General features: G+C 35.8%; 1 non-coding gene across 1 annotated transcript; it reads right to left on the minus strand.

Moving 5' to 3' along the window:
* Window positions 1–685: 685 nt before the first annotated feature.
* Window positions 686–792, minus strand: LOC141699527 (small nucleolar RNA R71). The gene has a single exon (XR_012565980.1). It is a non-coding gene; the product is annotated as a small nucleolar RNA R71 (small nucleolar RNA).
* Window positions 793–25,279: the final 24,487 nt, after the last annotated feature.

Genomic DNA, 25,279 nt, shown 5'->3' on the forward strand with positions numbered 1-25,279 from the left:
TTTATCTTAGCATTGAGCGATAACTATACATTGTTGCATAGGTGCATAAATTGAACTTAACCTAAACCAGTCTCTGTGGGAACGAATCTGATTTATATCTTATACTACTTGCGAACGCGTATACTTGCGTGAATATTAGCGCGTGTTTTCGCCCTAACAAATTTTTGGCGCCGCTGCCGGGGACTCGGTGTTAATTTTTAGTTTATGTGCTTGTCATCAGTGGTCGTTAAAGTTCACTGACTCGGATTCTTTTACTTTCACAGTTTATTTGTTTGTGTTTCAGGTACTCATTACAATGGGAGATCCAGCAGCACGAACGAAAGCCTTGATGGACTTTTCTCAACCCAAGATCAATGACATTCAATCTAGCATTGTCCGGCCAGCTATCACAGCTAATACCTTTGAGATCAAGCCTGGCATAATTCAATGGGTGCAGAATTCAATCCAGTTTGGGGGTTCTTCAACGGAAGATCCCAATATGCACATTAGGGATTTCATTGAGATCTGCGATACCTTCAAGTTCAATGGTGTTTCTGAAGATGCTGTGAAGCTGAGACTGTTCCCATTCTCTCTGAGGGACAAGGCTAAGAGCTGGTTACACTCTCTACCAGCTGGTTCGATTACTACTTGGGAGGATCTTGCTCAGAAATTCCTTACTAAATTCTTCCCTATGGCGAAGACAGCTGCAATGAGGAACGCTATTACTCAATTTGTGCAGCAAACGGGAGAATCGCTATGTGAAGCTTGGGAGTGCTACAAGGAGATGCTTAGGAAGTGTCCTCATCATGGAATTCCTGATTGGATGATCATCACTTGTTTTTACAATGGGTTGGGAGCACAGTCCAGACCCATGCTCGATACAGCATCAGGCGGAGCATTATGGGGAAAGAGCTATGAGGAAGCTTATGATCTAATTGAACTGATGGCTGCTAATGAATATCAGTATCAAACCCAGAGATATCCACAGGGCAAGGTAGCAGGAGTTCTTGAAGTGGATACAGCTACGGCTATCACTGCTCAACTAAAGGCGTTGTCTATGAAGATCGATTCTCTGGCTAACTATGGTGTTAAGCAGATAATTAGTGTTTGTGAGCTGTGTGCAGGTCCGTATGCGACAGAGCAATGTGCTATATCTAGCGACTCAGCTCAGTTTGTGAGCAACTTTTAGAGATCACAACAACCAGTTCCAGACACTTATCATCCTGACAACTGGAATCATCCTAACTTCAGCTGGAGCAACAATCAGAATGTGATGCAACAGCCGTTCCAGCCGTTTGGAAATAAGCTGTTCAACTCTCTTGGTTTTCAGCAACAACTCCAACTTCAACAACAAACTCATGATTCATGTCTATCTTCGAATGAAAAATCTGAATTAGAGGAGTTGAGGCTTATGTGCAAAAACCAGGCTCTTATATACTAAAGCCAAGCTGTTTCTATCAAGAATCTGGAGAACCAAATAGGGCAAATTGCTAATGCCTTATTGAATCGACCACCAGGAACGCTTCCTAGTGATACAGAAGCCAATCCAGGAAAGAGGGAAGTTGAAGAACATGTGAACGCCATCACCTTAAGGTCTGGAAAGGTCGCAAGCCCCCAAATTCAGCAAGACGAAGAGCCTGAAAAATCTCAAGATTCAGAAAATGCAGTTGTGGCTGAAGAAGATGTGTAGAAGGAAGTAGAGGTGGAACCAAGGAAGACTACTGTGGAACACACTCCTCCTGAGGGTAATACAGGGGAGAAACAGATTTATCCTCCACCTCCTTTTCCTAAAAGGCTGCAGAAGAAAAAGCTGGATAAGCAGTTTGAGAAGTTTCTGGAGGTGTTCAAGAAACTTCATATCAACATACCTTTCGCTGAAGCTCTTGAACAGATGCCTAGCTATGCGAGGTTTATGAAAGGTATTCTCACTCGAAAAGTGAAGCTCGATGACTTAGAGACCGTTGCTCTAACGGAGGAATGCAGTGTTGTGCTGCAACAGAAGTTGCCTCCGAAGCTTAAAGATCCTGGGAGTTTCACTATTCCTTGCACCATCGGAAACTTGTTGTTCGACAAGTGTTTATGTGATTTAGGAGCTAGCATCAATCCGATGCCCTTATCTATCTTCAAGAAGCTTGGTCTGCCTGGTCCGAAACCAACATACATGTCATTGCAACTAGCTGACCGTTCCATCGCTTATCCACGAGGTATAGTGGAGGATGTCTTGGTCAAGGTGGATAAACTCTTCTTCCCTGCTGACTTTGTAATTCTTGATTTCGAGGAAGATAAGAAGATTCCCATTATCTTGGGAAGACCATTCTTGGCTACAGGCCGAACTATGATCGATGTGCAAAAAGGAGAGCTTTCGATGAAGGTTTACGATCAAAAGGTCACTTTTAATGTGTTTAAGGCAATAAAGTTACCCACAGAAATAGAAGAGTGCTTTAAAATAGAGCGGGTCGACTCAGTTTTTGAAGATGAAGGAGGAGTAGAGCAACTGCAGGTTTTGAATGCACCTCCGTGGGAGAAGAATTTGGATATGCCATTCGATTCTCTTGGGTTAGCAGAGCTGAAAATTTCTCAGGAGCGTTTTGAACCATTTACTCAAGAAGCTCCCATACTTGAGCTCAACCGACAGCCAAATCACTTGAGTTATTCATTCTTAGGTGCACCCCCTGACAAGGGGTTGGGATATATCTTTGATGATGTAGAGGGTAGCCGAACGGATCCTCCAGTGCCTATAGAGGGTTCTTCTCATGTGCAGCAGGTGTTTGATAGGACTGGTGTTGGTGATGAGCAGTACAGGCGATTAACTAGGTGTATGGAGGCCATGCACGACATTCACCGTCATTTTGCTGAAGATTTGACACACGCTTTCGGTACTATTTTCCGAGACACTAGTGGCGAGGTTGATTGGCCACCTGATCCTCCACCCGACGAGGGTGGATCTCCCGCTAATTAGGTATGCCTGAAATCCTTATTATTGCCTTCAATGAGGACATTGAAAATTTTAAGTTTGGGGGTGATAATGTAAGGATTAGTAGTGTGTGTCCATATAGATTCATATAGATTCATGTTGGCATGTTTAGTTGTAGTTCATTCATATTTTTGTATGATTGTTCATTTAGGACATATTTGTTTGTTTTTATGTAATTTCATATAGTTGCATTTGCATGCATATTTAGCATGATCCCTTAAGATGAACTATGATATTTGATAAGTTGATGTTGATTTCAGTGTGGTGATGACGAATAGAGGGATGTTTAAGTCCTAATAAATTGATTTGCATGCCAGAAACAAATATTTTCACAAAGTCTTATAGGGTTGCTTTTGATCTAGATCATGATCATACTTGTTTGTTGTTGAGATTTAATCACTTGGTTATATTTAGAATTTGTGATATTCTCGTAGTGACGTAAAAACACTGATTCTTTTTATCTGGAGAAAAACTTGAATTTCATTGCTAGTTGTTGTAAGGCTAGGTGTCAAATGGCTAGTAGCCGGCTCATATTTTTATGAGTAGTCTAGGGTTGAATGAGATGGAGCGAAATACACTCATTCAGAAATTATTGAAAAAAAAGGAAAAAAAAGAAAAAAGAGGAAAAAAAAGAAAGAAAAAAATATGTGTTTATGCATAATTGATCAAGAGTGAGCTCTTTAATACTCGAGTTATTAAGTTCTATGGGACTTTGTGCCTAGTGACCTAAGGCTTTTATAGTCTGGGATCCGCTAACCTAACGCTCGCTACATGGGTATTATTGTATAAGTCTTTTGGGACCTCATTCATTGCACGATCAAATAAGCATTTTTGCTATGTGTTCAATAATAGTGTGAATCCTTGTATAACTCTAGTAGAAAGGATGTGTTGTGAGTCATAATGCGTTTATTGTCTATTCTGTTTATAAACTTTTGATTGTTTCGATGATAGATAAGTTATGGTTATTGATCTAGTATCGAGAGTATATCTGTTAAGCATCCACACACGCACGTTTCTGGTTTGTGAGTTGGTTTGTGGAATTTATTCGAACTCTGTTTCAAGTTATTGCATTCTTAGAGGCATTGGTTTATTCATTTGGTTATGGTTATTCTGCGGGGATCGATTGCATTATCATTTAGTTGCATTCACATAATTGCATTCATGCATTAGGTTTATTTTGTAGTTTTGAGTCTGTTTATGCTTGAGGACAAGCATCGATTCAAGTTTGGGGGTGTGATAAGTGGATTTTATATCCACTTGGAATGCTTCAATACAAGCTTAAATTGGTGTTTTGGACTCAAGTTGTTGGTATTTTGATGTGTTTTTGTGTTATTGCATTTCAGGTATCAGTTAAATGAAGAAAAGAGCTTTTAAAGGAAATATGATGAAAAGTGATCAGAATTGGAAGCCAAGGCCATTGTCAAGTTGTAGAGAATCTCAATAGCTGCGCGTGGGCAGTTGAATCGCCTAATTCTGACGAGTAGAACTCAAGTTATGGTCAAAACAAGATTCATCAGAATATTTTTTCCAGTCAGTAGCTGAGCGCCCGCTCAGCAGAGCTGAGCGCCCGCTCAGGAGAGCTGAGCGCCTGCTCAGGAGAGCTGAGCGGCCGCTCAGGACGCGACTAGTCGCTGATTTCGCTGAAAAAGCCTTTTTTGAGTAGAATTTGACGATTTTAAGGGTCCAGGTCCACTAGGGGCGTATATATACTTAAAAAAAAGGGTTTTCATCATCCGGGAAGATTGGGATACCAAGGAGAAGACCTAGAAGCACAGAACAACTCCGAAAAAGAAGATCTTGTTTTCAACTTGTGATTCTTTGAATTAGTTATAACTTTGGATGCTCGTTTTCGTTCTTGTTGAACCTAGATCTCGTTTATTTGTACTTTAATTATTATTCAGTTTATTAAGACCTAGTTTTATACCATGCTTTCATTGGAACCCATGGTGACGATGAGTTCGATTATGGGCTAATCGTTGTCATGGGGTTCTAGCAGATTTACTTATGGATTTCAATAGTTAATTGTTTCGATATCTTGGTGTGTGGTGATTGATTGATATCCTAGTATTGGTTGTGCTTATTCGTCTTATGTGCGTAGCTAACATATAAGATAGCGTGTTAATCTCTATTGAAGCGACAGTGAATATAGAGGTTTAGAACTTGCCATGCTAGCATAGGTTCATGTATGTGTATGCATGATTCGTAGGTAACTCTAACCGTTTTACTTGCCCTATGTAATCAAGATAGATAACTTGTGCTTAAACCGTTATGTTGTCAAATTCTATAGACATATAGGGTCTCAATATAATTGGTGCCTATTCAGCTTCTATCTCTTTTGTGGATGTCTGGTAGAATGGTACTCGTGTAACGAAAGTTGGCGTTTATCAGTTTCGTGTTATCTGATTAGTGTCATCACCATCACATGCTAAGGTTAAAAACAATAAGGCTATTGAATGAAGTATTTAATGAAGTTAGGATCTCATGTTTGTCATATATAGTAATTCAACCTCAATTCTCTTAGTTAATGTTATTTAGTATAATCTCTTAGTTTAATAAAAACCCAATTTGTTATTTGTCTTAGCATTGAGCGATAACCATATATTGTTGCATAGGTGCATAAATTGAACTTAACCTAAACCAGTCTCTGTGGGAACGAATCTGATTTATATCTTATACTACTTGCGAACGCGTATACTTGCGTGAATATTAGCGCGTGTTTTCGCCCTAACATAGGTATTTGTTGTTATTGTCTAACAAACAAATAGGGGGAGATTGAAAGGCATATGTCATGGCCTATTTGTTTATTCGAGGATTTAACTCAACTCAAATAAGAATGTAACAAGTAAATAGTGGTTCTATCGTCATAGAGATCTCTCAAAGTAACATATGTCAAAGGATTAAGTAACATTGTTCTTCTACAGTCTTGAGGACTTAATTCATTGGAAGAAGCTCAAGAAATTGATCAAACCTCAGTGATATAAATCAAGATTGTGGATTTAATCAAGTGACAGAGATCTCGTTAGGGTATCAATTAATTACAAGGATTTAGTCTGAAGAAAATCAAGAGTATCAAAGTCAAGGCATGAAGAAACATCACGGAAGTTAGTCACTCATGAACCAGACAGTACATCGAGTGTCAACATTGAAGTGGTGGAATTGATTTGTAATTGACAGTGATTTTCAGAAGATTTTCAGAAGAATGGTTGCTGCTCAAGATTGGTATTAATTCTCTATTAATTAATTAAGTCATATAATTTAATTAAGAAACTAAATTAAACCTGCAAAGATTAAATTGTTGATTAATTGAATTAATTAATTCAGAATTATTATTTGATTAAAATCTATTTTAATCCAGCAAGACTATCTTTTGTACTAGCAAGACAATCGGTATGACAATCAATAGTCATACCGAAAGTCATATCAGTTCAATTGATAGTCCTACCGAAAGTCATATCAGTTCAATTGATAGTCCTACCGAAAGTCTTACCAGTTAAAAGGATTGTCATGCTGAGCCAAATGGATTGTGCTACCGAAAGTCTTACTGATTCAATTGAAGTGGTTTGTTTACAAAACCAACAGAAGCATATCATTTTAAGAAAGTGCATTGAATATCATACAGAAGAACACAGAACAAAAAAAACCTGCAGAGAACTTATTGCAAATTCTCAGATCATTTATTTCTAGTATTTATTGTTAAATCCAATCCACTAGAAATACCTTTCTTGTTCTTGTATAACTATCTAGCGGATCGAAATCCCTAGAACTTAATCTCAAATCGCTTTTAGCATTTGATCTTTTTATTGCAAAAATAGAAAAAGTTCATGTCGAATTTATTCTAGATTTGTGATAATTGATTTGAGATTAATCCCTTGTAAATGATACCGTTGTTGTAACACCTTTCAAGTTTAATAATAATTTTATTTAACTTGAATTTTGTTTCACTTTTTTTATTCCGCATTTTATTCGATTAAACGGTATTATTTGTATTCAACCCCATTCTACAAACATATTGAGACCTAACAGCAGGGTAGATGAACTTACCTCACTTACCCGAGGTGCTTCCATTGCAGGAAAATAGAACAGTGGCACCTCCTTGTGATGATTGGCCCTGTTCAAATCTGCAATGATCCTTCTCTCTTGAACCCAACAATCTAATTTGTTGTTTGGGTTCTCAAGCACAATTTCTTCATAGAGGTGGTTAGCTAACATCATAAAAAATCTAGCATAATAAATATTCTTACCTCTTTTATTTAACTCTCCTAGTTTGAAACCTAACTCAAACAAAACAAGGTCACTGAAATTATAGAACTTATCTGTAACTAGCATGTAGAGCATGTTAAGCATGGAGATATTGACTGAATCAAAATTACTGACTTTACCAGAAAAGACCCTGGTCACTATATCATACATAAAACTCCATTCTTTCCTAAGACCCAATCTCCTAATGTCACTTAACTTAGAAGTAGAAAGAGCATAGTTCATGGAATTAATCATATTGATTATGTCAGTGTTAGTGTATGGTGAGGTCACAGTGTTATCAGGAATCTTGAAACATGCTTTTATAACATCATTATTGATATAAAATTCCTTACCTTTAATGGTAGTGTGATTGTCTTATCTGTTGAGTTGTATGTAGTAGTGGTCCACATCTCTTCAACAACTTCACAAAAGATTGTGGGTGATTCTAGCATGGCATAGCTAAGCTTGCAATTCTTCACAAAGTCCATCATCTTGTGGTAGTCACCCGATTGCTGAATCCTCTTGTTTACTAAGGCTGTGAAGTTATTATTCTCATAAATGAACCCAGTTTGAGACATAATCTTGACAACGGGCGCCATTGTTAGAGAATAAGAGCTTGAAACGAGAGAGTAAGTGCTTTGAGAGAGAAAGAAATTGGAGCAGTTGATTTGAGAATGATAAAAGAAAAGCAATAGAAATGAAATAAGATTTTATACTATCTCAAAAGTAACTGTTAAAAATAATAAACTAAAATAAAGTAACCAATGAAAATTGCCTAAAATAGCCGTTTAAAAATAAACTGTAAAAATTCCACCCATTATCCGTTATTTTATGCTTACAAACTATAAGTATACTCGATGGATAATGTTCAGGGAATTAACGGCTAAGATTAAGACAATTCGACGGACGAGGATAAACTGTTATCCGTTGAGTCATAAAATATTCCAGAAAAATAATTGATTTTTATTAGCAAATTGTATACCGACGGATGATCAAATTCAATGGATAACGATCATCCGTCGAGATGTAAATTTTGACTTAGCCAAAATTTCATCCAAGACTGAAAAATCAATTAAATTTCTGGCTGCTTTACAACTTGCAAATTATCTCATAAAGATTTAAGAATAATTAAGCATACCTAACTCACTTACCAACCTTGAAAAGGTGGATTCATCCAGTGGCTTGGTAAAAATATCTGCAAGCTGCTTCTCACTTGGAACAAAATCTAGTTCCATAGTACCATTCATTACATGTTCCCTTATGAAGTGGTACTTGATGTCTATGTGCTTTGTCCTTGAATGTTGTACTGGTTTTCAGTGATGGAAATTGCACTTGTGTCATCACAGAAAATGGGAGTCCTTTCAACTTGCAGACCATAATCTAGCAATTGATTTTTCATCCATAAAATCTGTGCACAGCAACTGCCAGCATCAATGTATTCAGCTTCAGCTGTAGAAGTGGAAACTGAATTTTGCTTTTTACTGAACCAGGACACAAGCTTGTTTCCTAGAAATTGACAGGTTCCTGTTGTACTTTTTCTATCAATTCTACAACCTGCATAATCTGCATCTGAATAACCAGTTAGATCAAAACCAGAATCTCTAGGGTACCAAATGCCAAGTTTTGGTGTTCCCTTGAGATATCTGAAAATTCTCTTGGTAGCTACTAAGTGAGATTCTCTAGGATCAGCCTGAAATCTAGCACATAAACATGCAGCAAACATTATATCTGGCCTACTAGCTGTTAAATACAGAAGTGAGCCAACCATGCCCCTATAACTTGAAATATCCACAGAAATTTCAGTAGTGTTTAATTCAAGTTTAGTTGCAGTGGCCATGGGAGTTTTTGCAGATGTGCAATCCATTAGATCAAACTTCTTTAAAAGATTAAAAATATATTTAGTTTGACTAATGAATATACCATCACTAACTTGCTTAACTTGCAAACCAAGAAAGTAAGTTAGTTCTCCCATCATACTCATTTCATACTTACTTTGCATCAATTTGGCAAACTTCTTGCAAAGTTTCTCATCTGTAGAGCCAAAAATAATGTCATCTACATAAATTTGAACAAGTATACTAGAGCCATTTACACCTCTAAAGAATAAAGTTTTATCTACAGTACCTCTTGTGAAATGATTTTCCATAAGGAACTTTGATAAGGTGTCATACCAGGCTCTAGGTGCTTGCTTCAATCTATAAAGTGCTTTCAAAAGATAATAGACACTTTCTGGAAATTTGGATCTTCAAAACCAGGAGGTTGACTGACATAGACTTCTTCCTCCAAATCTCCATTCAGAAAGGCACTTTTGACATCCATTTGATAGACCTTGAAATTTGCATGGGCTGCATAGGATTAGAAAATTCTGATGGCTTCAAGTCTTGCAACAGGAGCAAATGTTTCATCAAAATCTATTCCTTCTTGTTGACAATAGCCCTTAGCAACCAATCTAGCTTTGTTCCTGACTACTATGCCATTCTCATCCATCTTGTTTTTGAATACCCATTTGGTGTCTATTGGAATCTTTCCTTTAGGCTTGGGCACCAGCTTCCATATATTATTCCTTTCAAATTGGTTTAGCTCCTCCTGCATAGCCAAAATCCAATCAGGATCCAACAGAGCTTCTTCTACCTTCTTTGGTTCTTCCTTAGAGAGGAAGCTGCTGTATAGACATTCTTCTTGAGTTGCTCTCCTGGTTTGAACTCTAGAAGAAACATCACCAATTATGAGCTCAAATGGGTGATCTTTTGTCCATTTCCTTTGTTGAGGTAGATTAGCTTTAGATGAAGAGACCTCATTGTTATCTTGATGTGTGATTGAGTTTTGATTGTCATAAACTCCCCTTGAGTTTGTGGATCTTTGATTTGAGAAAGGGGAACTTTCTATAGGTGATCTATCCTGACTTCCTGCTCCTTTTGATAACCCGACGGATGGTGAATTTTGAGTACAGACGGATAAAGCGGGTTGCCTTTCGACGGATAAGGCAGATTGTCACCCGACGGATGAAGCATTATGCAACTCGACAGATGTTGAGTTTTGTGCTTCATTGGTAGTGGATTTTTCTGCATTATCTTTTGATACTGTTTCTTGATCACTTTCATCATCACTGTCATCACTAACCATCTCCACATTGTCGAATTTGAGACTCTCATGGTAATCTCCATCTTGCAGTCCTTCAATCTTTTTATCATCAAACACAACATGTATTGATTCCACAACAATGTTGGTTCTTAGATTGTAGACTCTATATGCTTTATCAACAGCATATCCAACAAAAATTCCTTCATCTGCTTTAGCATCAAACTTCCCATTTTGATCAGTTTGATTTCTCAAAATATAGCATTTGCAGCCAAAAACATGAAGAAAATTTAGAGTTGGCTTCTTGTTCTTCAACAATTGATAGGGAGTCATGCATCTTGCTTGATTAACCAGGGAAATATTTCGAGTGTAGCATGCAGTAGTTATAGCTTCAACCCAAAAATATGTTGGCAGTTTATATTCTTCAAGCATTGTCCTTGCATCTTCAATAAGTGATCTGTTCTTCCTTTCCACTACTCCAATCTGTTGTGGAGTTCTTGCTCCTGAAAACTCATGCAGAATCCCATTTACCTCACAAAATGCTCTCATGACAGAATTCTTGAACTCAGTTCTATTTTCACTCTTGATTCTTCTAACTTTGAAATCAGGATGATTATTGACTTGCCTTATGTGATTGATGATGATTTTACTAGCCTCATCTTTAGACATTAGGAAATATGTCTAAGAGAACTTTGAGAAATCATCTACAATTACTAGGAAAAATCTTTTCCTTGAGATGGACAACATATTGACTGGTCCAAACAAATCCATGTGTAGCAGTTGTAAAGGTTCTTCAATTGTTGAATCAAGTTTCTTCTTGAATGATGCTTTAATCTACTTCCCTTTTTGGCAGGCATCACACAGTCCATCCTTAGAAAACTCCACTAGAGGAATGCCTCTAACCAATTTTTTCTTTACTGGCTCATTCATGGTCTTGAAGTTTAAATGGGATAGCTTCTTGTGCCATAGCCAACTTTCATCCTGACTTGCTATACTGAGAAGACAAGTAACATATTCTGCATTAGATGAGTTGAAATCAGCTAGGTACATATTTCCTTTTCTCACACCAGTGAGAAACACTTTGTTGCTTCTTTTGTTAGTCACAACACAGGCTTCTAAGTTGAAGGTTTCTGAGTTGAAGGTTACTGAGTTGCCTTTATCACAAAGCTGGCTGATACTCAACAAGTTGTGTTTGAGACCATCCACTAAGGCAACCTCCTCAATGATGACATTGTCCTTTGAAATTAAGCCATATCCCACAGTATAACCCTTGCTGTCATCTCCAAAAGTAATACTTGGGCCAGCCCTCTCCTTGAACTCTGTGAGCAGGGTAGAATCACCAGTCATGTGTCTTAAACAACCACTATCCAAGTACCAAAGTTTCTTTCTGTTTCCCTGCACACATCAAAATCAAATCAAGTTGATTTTGGTACCCAAGTTTCCTTAGGTCCTGCCTTGTTAGCTTTCTTTTTCTGTTTCTTAGGCTTTATCTCATTTGACTTGGGGATATCAGATTCCTCCTTAGTCATTTGAGTCGGGCCTTTAAAACCATTCATTGCAACAGAATTATCATGCATATTATAGTTAACAGGGAATGGCATGCTATTAGTGAACATGTTATTCCAGTAAGGTATGCTAAATGGCATTTGTGGCATACTAAATGCAGCATAATAAGAGTTAGGTGCAAATGACATATTAGCAAACTGTGAATTCATATTCTGTGTAGACATAGCATTCATATGCATAAGAGGTATGGCATTCATGTTGGGAAAGTGAGGTGGCACAGACATGGAAGTAGGCATGGCAGATTTGCAATTAACAGACAAATGATTTACACTACCACACTTGACACAGATATTTCTAGGAGCATATTTATCAGGTGTGTAGTTATTGTGTTTGTTAATTCCTACTTTACCATTTCTATTATTTTTCTTTTTAGCCTCTATTTTCACCACAATCTTTTCAAGCGTGTCACTTAACTGTTTGACAGTCATGTGACCAACATTAGCCTTTTTCCCTTTCTTAACTTGACTCGATTCCCCTGGAATAAAGTTCTTGGAAACAGATCCATACTTTTCATTCAACTTAACAAGTTTGGCTTTACTGATAGGCTTGCTTACAGCCGAAGGATGAGGATTTTCATCAGTCGACGGATAACCCTTTTTGTTATCCGACGGATGACCCTCATCATCCGTCGAGTCTACATCTGCTAGCACTCCATCCACCAAATTTGGTTCTAGTTTCTCCTTGTTCTTTTTCTAGGCTGCATCACAGAAGGACTCGATTCCTTGAACTTTGGTGATTTGAGCATGGACATCTCTAGATGTTTTCCATGCCTTAATCACCTCCTGTTCATGCTCGAGCTGCTTCTTCAAAATTTCTTCTTTCTTCAAGGACTCAGTTAATTCCTCCTTGGCAATCTTACCCTCAATTCTTAATTTTTCAAATCAATGAACTGAGACTCTAGCACATTATTTCTCTCACTCAAAAAAAAATTGTTTTCTTTAATTTTAGCATTTTCTTTAGTAAGAGACTTAAGTGTAACACGCAAATGATATAACTCTGTAGACATGTCATTTATAGCATCATTACACTCAGCTTTAGATAAATGTGTGAGGTTTGTAGTAATTACCTGATTACTTGAAGAACTTGTTTCTGTTTCATCAGACTTGGCCATTAGGTCTAGATTGATATAGCTGACATCTTCATCTTCATCCAGACCATTTGCTTCCCAGTCATTTTCTTGTGTAATGAAAGCCCTTTCCTTTTGTTTGATCAGTTCAAAGTATTTTTGCTTATAATCCACAGGCTCAAAACTTTTCTTACTGGAATCTGACTTTCTACACTCACTGGCAAAGTGCCCTGCCAAACCGCATTTGAAATATTTGAAATTTGATTTATCCACCATGTTTCTATTTGACTTGGCTGCTCCAAAGTTCTTTTTGAACTTGAGCTTGGCAAATCTTCTGGAAAGAAATGCTAAATGTTCATCAATGTCTTCCATGTCATCTTGGCTCAAAGAATCTTCACTTTCTACTGCAAGCCCCTTGCCCTTGCTTTCACAAACCCTTAAAGTTGACTCAACAGCTTCCATCTTCATCTCCTTCTCTTTCTCTAACTCAGCAACTAGTGCAATGGACCGCCCTTTCTTCTTTCCTCTCTGCATTCCTTTATCTTGCTCTATTTCAAGCTCATAAGTTTTCAGGATGCCATACAGTCTCTCCAAAGTAAACTCTTTATAATCTTGTGAGTTTCTCAATGAGACTGTCATTGGTTTCCATTCCTTTGGAAGAGATCTAAGGAATTTCATATTGGAGTCTTTTGTCTGATAGACCCTTCCATGTAACTTTAAAGCATTTAGCAGTTTTTGAAACCTACTAAAAATGTCAGTGAGAGACTCACTTTCTTTATTATGAAAATGCTCATATTGCTGAATCAGTAGCTGCATCTTGTTTTCTCTAACTTGCTCAGTGCCATCACAGATGATCTGTATTATATTCCAAACATCCTTGGCAGTTTTGCAGTTGATAATGTTGTCAAACATATCACCATCAACTCCATTAAACAGGATATTCATGGCCTTTTTATTCTTCCTGACTTGTTCAATATCAGGATCAAACCATTCATGCTTTGGCTTGGGGACAGATGACTCATTTCCAGTTGCAGCTCTCATTGGTACATGAGGGCCTCTTTCTATGCAGTCCACATAGGCCTCATCTTGAGAAAGTAAATGAAGATGCATCTTTACCTTCCAATAATGGTAATTATCTTTATCCAGAAAAGGAATCTTGACTCCAACATCCTTCTTGTACATCTTGCTGTATTGTTTTGATCTTTAAACTCTTTGTTCTTCAAGAGCTTGCTCTGATACCAATTGTTAGTCCCTTAACAATATAACAAGAATTACAGAAGGGGGGTTGAATGGAATTCTTGAAACTTTTTCTTGAATAAAAATTGTTCTGACTCAATTATAAATATCAGTGTGAATTGATTAGCTGAATGCGGAATAATCACTTGAAATGAATCAAAATACAAGTAATTAAAAACAAGAGTCTTTAAAAACTTTATGGTGGATTTGAATGATTCCACCAGAGATATATAATATATATCGAGAGAACTCTGTGTGCAAAAAGCTCACAACTGCTTACAAAATTATAACAACTAAGAATGAGAAAAATGCTAAAAATACAGCTTACAAATGTTTCTCTCTTTCTATCTTAGTTTCTTAGTTCCTTGGTTACTATTCTATTTGCTGCTTCTTGGTTTATATATCACCAAGATTACAAAGTAATAAGACCGGATAATAAAACAAAAACTATCAAGTCTAAATCAATGCTACTTCATTACTCTATTCCAGCATCTTTAAATATCTTCATAATAGCATGGAAATGGCAATGCTTCTTTGTTCTCGAAAACCCAGTTGAATAGGCTACCATATTCCATTTGCATACACTCGACGCATGTGACTGTGTTGTCACTGTCAACAGATATTTGAATTCTTTATCTGTCAGGTTCATGATCATCCGTCGAGTTATTGATCATCCGTTGAGTTATTGATCATCCGTCGGGTTGTTGATCATCCGTCGAATTCATTGTTGTTTATCCGTCGGGTAGCAATCAGGCACTATACTTCATTTCATCTATGCAGAATTACAAGACATCATCTACGTACAATTAATCAACCTATTCTGCATATCTAGTTAAAGTCAACATGACTTAAGTACTACTACAGATTCTAAACAATGTGTATGCAGAAACGTGCTACATACTTATTGTTACATAAGCTACTCACTCGATGGATAATAAATCATCATCCGTCGGGAATATATTGAGTCATCCGTCGAGACTATAATCCTTACCCGTCGAGTGCTACAATTTTACTAAGTAAACTCTACCAAGGTGTTTTGTTAATGAAATCATCAAGTTCACAACATATAACAAATTATGTAGCACTCGACGGATAAGCAAATATAGTCCCGACGGATGACTCAATACAGTCCCGACGGATGATGATTTGACATCCATCGAGTGAGTAGCTTATGTAACAATATGTCATGTAGCACATTTCTGCAAACACCTTTGTATAGATTCTGTAGTAGCATATAAGTCATGTTGACTTTAATTAGATATGCAGAATAGGTTGATTAATTGTACATAGATGAAGTCTTATAATTCTGCTTAAATGAAATGGAGTCAAGTGCCAAATAGCTACCCGACAGATGATCAACAAAGCTACCCGACGGATGATCAACAAGGCAACCGACGAATGATCATGTACCCGACGAATGATCAATTCAAACATCTGTTGACAGTGACAACACAGTCACATGCGTCGAGTGTATGCAAAAGGAATGTGGAAGCCTATTCAACTGGGTTTTTAAGAACAAAGAAGCATTGCCATTTCCATGTTATTATGAAGATATTCAAAGATGATGGAATAGAGTAGTGAAGCAGCATGGTATTAGACTTGATAGGTTTTGTTTTATTATCCTATCTTATTACTGTGTAATCTTGGTGATATATAAACCAAGAGTAGCAAATAGAACTACAACAAGAATAAGCAAGTATTTTCTAAGAGAAACAATTGTAAGATGAATTCTTTAGCATTTCTCTGTAAGCTTAGTTGTTCTTGTTTGTAAGCAGCTGTGAGCTATCCAAGCTTCACGGAGTTCTCTTGATATATATATCTCTGGTGGATACATTCAAATCCACCAGAAAGTTTTAAAGACTTATGTTTTTATCACTTTGTTTTTTGATTCATATTTAATGTTAGGAATATGTGTATTAGTTTGATGATAAGTTAAACAAAACACTTAAGTAGAATTCTAGTATTTGTAGCCTCAACGGATAAGACCATTCTGGCTATCCGTTGTTAGAGTAGCTTTACTTATAAATAAGTTAAGTATAGTAGCACATTTCAGTTTCTGTATTTAAGTTTTAATTCTTAGATGATTGTGGGAAATTATAAGTCATGTTGACTACTAGTGGATTTGCAAATAGGAGGGCTAATTATAAATATTTCATGCCTTGTAATTTTGTATAAGTGAAGTAGTATCAACTGATGAACTAAAGGCCTTCAACGGATGAGAAACAAAGCTTCAATGGATGTCTCTAAAGCTTCAACGGATAACATCCTTCAACGGATGAGCGCATCAACGGATAAAGCTTCAACTACTAATGCATCAACGGATAAAGCCATCAACGGATGAAAGCTTCAACGGATGCTCAGTTCAATAGCAGTTGACAGTGACAAATCATAAGCTGACAGAGGCACATGGGTTGACAGAGACAATTGGAATATGGTAGCCTCTTGAAGGAATCAAGAAAATGCAGCATTTCCATTCTGGTGCAAACAAGGAAGTATTCAAAGATTCACATATTATCCTAGATTGCATTGGATAGAGAAATGAAGAAGAAACATGTGAAGAATCTTTTTAATTGTATTTGTACTTTTGTCTTCACTTGTAAACTTGGTAATATATAAACCAAGTTGCAGCTAGTAATTAGATCATGAATTTTCCAGAGCTGTTTAGAAAAACATAGAGAGAAAATAATCTAGTTTGTACTAGGACGCAGTTGTGATCAATTCTTTTGAATCACAGATTTTCTGAAATACACATCTCTGGTGGAACAACAAATCCACCAGAAAAGTTTTTAAAGCCTTTGTGTTCTTTACATTTGTGTTTTGAATATATATCTGTCTGCACCTGTCCAAAGCAATTCACACACAACTGTTCATTAAAACACTTAGCGTTTGAAACTGCTCGAAACTTGAAAAAGATTTGAGATTTACATTCAACCCCCCTTCTGTAAATCTCATTGTTAGTTCCTTGGGAATAACAATTGGTATCAGAGCAAGCTCTTAACTTACAAAGAGTTTAAAGATATATTCTACTAACATCATGAGTAAGAAGGATATTGGTGTAAAGATTCCAATCCTGGAAAGAGATAATTATCATCACTGGAAAGTGAAGATGCATCTATATCTTCTCTCTCAAGATGAAAGCTACATCAACTGCATTGAAAATGGTCCTCACATCCCTCACAAGGCAGCCACAGCTGCAACTACCACAGTTGTTATTGGACAGTCTATTCCCAAGCCAAAAGCAGAATGGACCGATGAAGATATTGAAGAAGTTCATAAGGACAAGAAAGCCATGAACATTCTGTTTAATGGTCTAGATCAAGATATGTTTGATAATGTCATTAACAGCCAAACTGCTAAGGAAATTTGGGATACTGTGCAACTTATCTGTGAAGGTACTGAACAAATTAGAGAAAACAAAATGCAGCTTCTCATTTAACAGTATGAATACTTTCATTTTGAAGAAGGAGAATCACTGAATGATACCTTCAATAGATTTCCGAAACTGTTGAATGGATTGAAGTTGTATGGCAGAGTGTACCAAGTCAAGGATTCCAACTTAAAATTTCTGAGGTCTCTACCAAAGGAATGGAAGCCTATGACTGTTTCACTAAGGAATACTCAAGATTATAAGGACTTCACATTTGAAAGATTATATAGAATTTTGAAGACCTATGAACTTGAGATGGAGCAAGATGAGCTGTTGGAAAAGGGAAAGAGAAAAGGTGGATCAGTTGCACTTGTAGATGACAATGAGAAGACTGAAGCCAGGAATGAAGAAAAGACAATGCCAAGTCTCAAAACTGGCACAAGAAAATCAGAATCAAGCACGGGAAAAGAGCAAGTAGCTGAGGTTGAAGATAGTTCCAGTCAAGTTGACTCTGATGATGTTGATGAACATCTGGCTTTTCTGTCCAGGAGGTTTGCAAAGATGAAATTCAAGAAAAATGCTAAATTCACTAAGTCAAACAAGAACATGATGGACAAATCTAAGTTTAAATGTTATAACTGTGGCATAAGTGGACACTTTGCAAATGAGTGCAGAAAGCCAACCTCTGATAAGAACAAATTTGAGCAGGTGGATTACAAAAAGAAATATTTCGATTTGCTCAAACAAAAGGAAAGAGCTTTTCTGACTCAGGATGACTGGGCAGCGGATGGAGCCAATGAAGATGATGATATGGAATATGTTAACCTAGCCCTGATGGCTAATTCTGATGAAAATGAAACTAGTTCATCAAGCAACCAGGTAATTACTACTGACCTCTCTCAGCTTTCTAAGATTGAATGCAATGAAGCTATAAATGACATGTCCAATGAATTATATCATTTGTGTGTTTCCCTTAAATCACTAGCTAAAGAAAACACAAGAATTAAAGATAATAATTTATTTTTAAGTGACAGGAATGCTGTGTTAGAGGGTAAGGTAATTGAGCTTGAAAAGATTAAAATCAAATGCTTATCTGTTGAAAGTGAACTAGAAGACTCTGTTAAGAAAGTAGAAATTCTTTCTAAACAATTAGTGTTAGATATATTTGATAATGTCATGGCTAATATGTTTTATGTTTAGCTTTCAGATCTTACTTGAACAGGATAAATCAGTACTTAACTGTTGATCAGTACTTATACTGGAAGTCAGGACTTAAGGATATCAGTACATATGTTATCAGGAGATAATCGTCAGAAGATAGATATCAGAACTTAAGTGCTGAAGGACAATCAGATAAGGATAGTAGCTGATTAAAGGAAAGAAGATCAAGATAAACATAAGAAGAGATATGCATGAAGAAGGAATTCTGTAAAGAATGGAATACTTGGAAGAAAAGATATCTGATTGATATATTTTAGGAAGCAAAATTATATTCCATATCAATTAACGATTATCTTGTAACTGTGTAGTATATAAACACAGATATAGGGTTTACACTATAAGTGTTAGGTCCCAATTTGTTTGTAGAAGGGGGGGTTGAATGCAAACAATACCGTTTAGTCGAATAAAATGCGGAATAAAATTGTGAAACAAAATTCAAGTTAAATAAAACTTTTATTAAACTTGAAAGGTGTTACAACTACGGTATCGGTTACAAGGGATTAATCTCAAATCAATTATTACAAATTTAGAATAAATTCGACATGAACTTTTTCTATTTTTGTAATTAAAAGATCAAATGCTAAAAGCGATTTGAGATTAAGTTCTAGGGATTTTAATCCGCTAGATTGATATACAAGAACAAGATAAGTAATTCTAGTGGTTTGGATTTAACATTAACAAACTAGAATATTGATCTTGAATAAGCAGATGAATGATGAAATATTTTTCTTTTGTTTTCTGTTGTGTTCTCTCTTGTTCTGTATTGGTTGCTCTCTTTTTCGGATGATACATTCTTCTGCTTCTTTTGTTTCTTTTTAAGTAAACAGCCGAATGCAAATGAACTGCAATGACAATCCTTTGAACCAGCATGACTTTCGGTATGACAATTGATTGTCATACCGATTGTTACACAAGTACAATTCAGATTGTCTTGCAAAGATTAATAACAGATTTTTAATCTAATAAAAATTCTAACAAGACAATTAAATGAATTAGCATGACTTTCGGTATGACTATTGATTGTCATACCGATTGTCATACTAATACAATCAGTTTGCCTTGTTTCAATTTAAATAGATTTTAAACCAATTAAAATTCTGTAATTCCTTAATATTAATTCTAAATTAATTAATCAATTTAATTCAATTAATTAATAAATTAATCCTTGCAGATATAATTTATTTTCTTAATTAAATTATATGACTTAATTAATTAATGGAGAATTAATACTAACCCTGAGCAGCAACCATTCTTCTGACAATCTTCTGAAAGTCACTGAGACTTATGAATCAATTCCGTCACTTCAATGCTGACACTCGATGTACTGTCTGGTTCATGAGTGACTAACTTTCGTGACGTTTCTTCATGTCTTGACTTTGTTGTTCTGATTGAATCCTTGTAATAAATGATACCTTGACGAGATCTCTGTCACTTGATTAAATCCACGATCTTGATTTATATCACTGAGGCATGATCAAATTCTTGAACTTCTTCCAGTGTATCTTCAAGTCTGCAGATGAACAATGTTTCTTTATTCTTTGACAGATGTTACTTTGTGAGATCTCTCTAATGATTGATCCACTATTTACTTATTACATTCTTATTTGAGTTGAGTTAAATACTCGAATAAACGAGTAGGCTATGACATATGCCTTTCAATCTCCCCCTATTTGCTTGTTAGACAATAACAACAAATACCTAGAGGATAACTCAACTAACAAATAAGAAAAAGATATAAACAGTAATGTAAAGTAAATAGCAGAAAAGTTCTGGATTATATTTAACATTTTCCAGATTCCAAATGAAATTTACAAGTGAATACAAGATAGATGTTCCTCTAGCCTGAATATATAACTACATTAGTCTATCTTGATTCATAACGCTCTAATCATATTACATTGAGTTTTGAGCTAATTGACTTTAGTTGTCTTCTCTTCTGACTTCACCTTCTTCTAAATCTTGAAGCAATTCCTTGTCAAAGACACGATCTTTTTCTGAAGTGAAGCTTGCAGGTCTGACTGGTTGAACTCCAACTGACTTCAACTTATTCTTGAGTTGATTGTACCTTTTAACATTCTTTTCACAATAAGCTTGAATCAAGTCAGCAGCTTGAGTCTTCAACATGGATGTATATCCAGCAGTTCTCAAATGATGTTCCATCCAGACCAGATGCTTAGCTGAGTAGTCTTTAAGAGATTGTACATCTAGCTGACAGATTTGAAGACAATCAGACTTAAAGAATCTCACCTGATGAGGATTGTTGACCACTTGAGGACTAGCCCTGCTGGCAAACTCTTTAAGCCTTTCCCGAAGAACTTCATTCAATTCTGAGCTTCTTTTGACTTTATTTAAAAGAACCCAAATCTCTGACAACGAACGATTCTCAAATAGATGAAGTGACACCTTGAATGATCCTTCACTCTGACAGTATACAAAAATGCTCATCTCATTTAGGGATCTATCAAAAGCAGCTGTGATCCTTGAGACTTCAGTCTTGATAGCATTCATGTACATGTCATTGTTAGGATTTGAGATTTCCAGCTTGTCAAGAAGATGTAAGAACTGCCTATCATTGTTAGTGCATAGCTGAGGCATATCGAGTACTCTCCTAGCTTCATCCCACTTTTCACCAATCTTTAGTCTGACATCTCTTCTCCTTTCTTGAGCTTTAATGTCATGAAGACGTTGCTTTTGAAGAGTTTCTGTTCTTTGTATGTCTTTTCTCCTGTCAATGATCTGTGAGACCTTCTTGAGTTCAGCTTCTTTTCTTTGCATCTCTGACTGCTCTTTCTGAAATTCTTTCTCAAACCTAGGATCCACTGTATCTTCTTCTTCCCAATCTTCAAAATCACTTTTGTAATAACCCCAAAATTTTTCAACTTTTTGTAACCCTTGTGAATAGTATTTTAGCTGAATGAGAAAACTTTTCACGCCACACTATGTAGGGGTTCTGTTATGGATATTCTGGGATTTTATTAGTACTCTATGAAGTATATAAGTGTATGTAAATATCGTCAGAATCCAATTCCGAACACTTTGGTTTTTCCCGGAAATCCACAAGATACGGAGAGAATTGAGTATAAGGTAACAGGATAAAAAGGATTTAAATTTAAGGATTATATAGAGGATCATAAAAAAGGAATATAATGTATTGAGAAAGGTTAAGGGAACCTAAGTAATAAGATCCCGGGTATGATCCTTCAAACGATAAACGAGAACGAAAGTTAAGCGAACCGTATAACAGATCAGCGGTCATTAGGCAAACGATTAGGAAGTTAATCAAAGGGATTAATGGGAATGATGTCATCCAACCAATAGAAAGAAGACAAGGAAGGAAGGATGACATCATGAGGATGAGGTAAGCATGACATGGGAAGGAAGGAGGTGTGGTTGAATAAGAACCACACAAATTCAAGGGCAAGGTAGTAATTTGCTAAATCAAATACAAATCAAGTCAACCAAGCTAGCAAAATCATTTCATCAAAAATCAAAAACAACCAAGGCATTTGTTCTTCACTTTGCTCTCGGCTTTTACACATTTTCAAGGCTAGATTTTTCAAAAATCAAGATCCAAGCATCCTAAATTGGTAAGAAAATTCCCTAATCATCTTTATGCTTAGTTATGGCTATATCATGAGTTTAAGCCATTAATTCTTTCTCTAACTTCTTCATTTAATCAAAGAAGAAGACAATGAATAGTGTTTTCAAGTTTTTAACTTGAACTTTTTCTTGTTTTTCTTGAAGATCCAAGCTTTCCTAAGGCTTCTCAAAGCTTCTTAAGGCTTCCTAGCTCCACCCACCACTTCAAGGAAGGTATACCATTTCCAAACCCTAGGTTCATATATATTATAAGGTGATTTTGATGAGTGGGATGCTATTGTAGTTGTTGTTATGATTTAGAGTTTGAGATTTGGTATGGTAGTGTAATGGAATGGTAATTTTGTGGTTTTGATTTTAAGGAACTTAAGTATGATTAAAGTTAGGTTTAAGCATATGTATGAATGATTAAAATTGAATTGGTTGGGATTGTTATGATGTGATAAGGATGGATGTTTGTTGTGTGTTGGATTTGAGGATGGTTTGGGTTGATTGTGGATGGTTTAAAAATTTGGAAATCGCGTAAACATAGCCGTCGTAACGTCCGATTTTCTTTGGACTGTTTTTGTGCATAGCATTAGGACCCGAGAACCCCCTGCTAGATTATGACCACTGCCATGTTTAGATAGCTCATGTTACGAGCTTCGTTTTGATATGTAGTTCGTTCGATTCCGATGCACGGTTTAGGAGAAACGACCGTTTCAAGTAACGGCGTTTCGCGAACGAAACTTTTTCCCTCGCCTTACTTTGAAACATAGGTTAAAGACCAAAAAGGGTTAATTAATGTGTGAAACATTTATGGTAAGTGTGTTAGGCAGTTGGTAAGTCATTCGCGAAGGAATCGCTTTAAAACTCGTAAAGGTTAAATTATTAAAAATGGCGGAGCCGAGGGTACCCGAGTGACTTAAGCGAATCGGTGAGCGCCAAACAAGCGTTAGAGTCTAAGTTAGTTAAAGTATAGGTTTACAAGTGATTTTGGTTTAATTCCAACTTACTTGTTGTTTATAGGTGATCAGACTCGTCCCGAGCCTTTCTCACCCCCAAGTCGCTCAGGCAAGTATTCTATCCGTTATACTGTTGTTGTGATGAATATATGTATTTGCATTATCTTGCGATAGATGCATGTTGGATAATTAGCAAATGATGCGATATATTGTAGCATGTGATATAGTATGTATGCATGCCTGTTTCATATTCTTGGAATATATATCTGTTGGTTCAGTTGATAATACCTATGCTAGAGGATAGCGGTAACTTGTGTATACCCTTAGTATAGGGACCCTAAGGTGAACATATTTCTAAACCGGGAGTCGATGTTCCCGAGTATATTATATATATATATATTTATATATATATATATGGTTATAGTTTTTTTAAAACTATGGATCGAATAAGGTTTATTCGATAACTTTAACTTTATTTTATTATTGAATATTATTTCGAATATTATTCGAAGGCGTATGACTCCTTTTATTATTTATTGAATATTATTTGAATATTCATTCGAGGGCTTATGACTCTTTTATATTATTTATTGAATATTATTTGAATATTCATTTGAGGATGTATGACTCCTTTATTTTATTTAATGAATATTATTTATACTATTCATTCGAGGTATTATGACTCAGCTTATTTTATTTATTGAGCATTATTTGAATATTCATTTGAGGATGTGTGACTCCTTTATTTTATTTAATGAATATTATTTATACTATTCATTCGAGGTATTATGACTCAGCTTATTTTATTTATTGAGCATTATTTGAATATTCATTTGAGGATCTATGACTCCGATTATTTGCTGAAATATATTCTTTATTTTATTAAAGAATAAGATGTCAATAATCAAACTTATTTTCGATTATTCAAATAAAGATAATACTTTCATATAAGTATATCTTTGGTTATTTAATACTCGTTTCAAGTATAAGTTTTAAAACTTCTACTTCAATTATTTTTATAAAGATTATTCTTTATGGGAATATTATTTAATTAATAATATTCAGTCATTTTCTAAATATTCTGGGGACTGATTTACTTCATTAAATCAGCTTTACTCCAAACACTCTATAAAGTGTTTTCGAGTCTTCAAAATGATTTTTAAAAGATAGAGCGGATCCCAAAACTCATTTTTATATTTAAGATCTTCCTTTTAAGGGGATTTAAATACTCGTTCAAAACTTGAGGGATCCGGCTCAGTGGTGTATTTTATATTCGCAACAAGGTCGCAGTTTTGGTAAATGAATTGATTACTTACCCAACGTTCGGGAAGTAAGTCCATCTATTGAGTCGGCATAAGCAACATGGGCGCAGTGGGCGTCCATGATAGTGTAAGTGGCTCAGTGGGAGTCCATCAAATGCATAAGTGGCTGAGTGGCAGTCCAGCATAAGGTCCTAATTATGACCAGGGTGATGACCAGTGGGGAATTCGTCCATCTACTAGTAGAAAAGGTTACTAATGGGTATCTTTGCCTGATCAGCAAGATATCTAGTTTATGCCAAAATTCTTTTCCTTTCCAAAATTCATTGGATGTTTCAAACTCTGTTCATACTTTACATAACAGAGGTTCCAGGAAATGTTTTCGGGATATATATATGTGGATATATATATATCGGGACTAAATAAAGTATCTCATAACTTTTTCATTCAATAATATTTCAAAGATTGAATCCATTCAAGTCTTAACTTGTGGTCTCATCTATGGGATGTTTTTCTTAAAACTCTTTATACTTTGAACAGTGGTAGTTCAAGTAAGCTTTATAGATGATATAAGTGTAGTGAAGTATTTGGTAACTTCATTTCTTGTTTTTACTTATATCTAGTAAGTAATTATCTTACGCACGATAAAGATTCTAGTAAGTATCCATTTAGATACTTATATTATTGTTATCACTATGTATTATCTTGCGAGCTGTAAGGCTCACTCTTGCTTTATTTCTTCATCACACAACA

Source organism: Apium graveolens, chromosome 11 (genome assembly GCF_009905375.1).
Source record: "Apium graveolens cultivar Ventura chromosome 11, ASM990537v1, whole genome shotgun sequence".
Lineage (NCBI taxonomy): Eukaryota > Viridiplantae > Streptophyta > Magnoliopsida > Apiales > Apiaceae > Apium > Apium graveolens.